Source organism: Hesperophylax consimilis, unplaced genomic scaffold (genome assembly GCF_061612785.1).
Source record: "Hesperophylax consimilis isolate HC1 unplaced genomic scaffold, BYU_Hcon_1.0 scaffold_366, whole genome shotgun sequence".
In the NCBI taxonomy this organism is placed as follows: Eukaryota; Metazoa; Arthropoda; class Insecta; order Trichoptera; family Limnephilidae; genus Hesperophylax; species Hesperophylax consimilis.
In genome coordinates this window covers 10,001-10,579 of record NW_028301518.1, presented here as the reverse complement: position 1 = coordinate 10,579, position 579 = coordinate 10,001, and positions in this window count along the sequence as shown.

Here is a 579-nt window from a genome sequence, read left to right as displayed (position 1 = left end):
GACGTCATAACAATGACGTATTCTATATAGTAGAGCGAGCCGCACTAATTTATTTATAAACTCACGAGAGCTACGTGCTTTTTGAATGCGGTAGATAAAAAAATAGATTTATTTTTTGTGTCCTATAGCGCATTTGCGAGATTTTTGGAATTGCATATACACTGCATAAATGGTACAATTATGGCTATTTTACTTGTAATTGTTATAAATAAATGTACAAATTATATAAATAAATACATACCTAACCCCCGTTTCTTATTTTCGGCATTCGGAGTGGTTGAGGGTGCAATGGCAAGGCCATTTCCTGGTTATCAGCTGAAAACGGGATACGCCGAGCAGTATCTTGTTCTGATCCAACTTCACTGTCTGAGTCAATGGTCAATTGTTCCCTGTGGGACTTCCTTTTTAGAGGGTCAAGCAGTAGGCGATGTGGAGGAAATTAGTTCCTGAATCTTTTTCATAAGGTTTTCCGCACCAGACGCCATTTACACTGAAAAATGTCAAGACAATTGAAGAAAAGTCAAAATTAAAAGTAAAAAAACGTTTTGGAGCAAATTCAAAATAATATAAAAACAATCC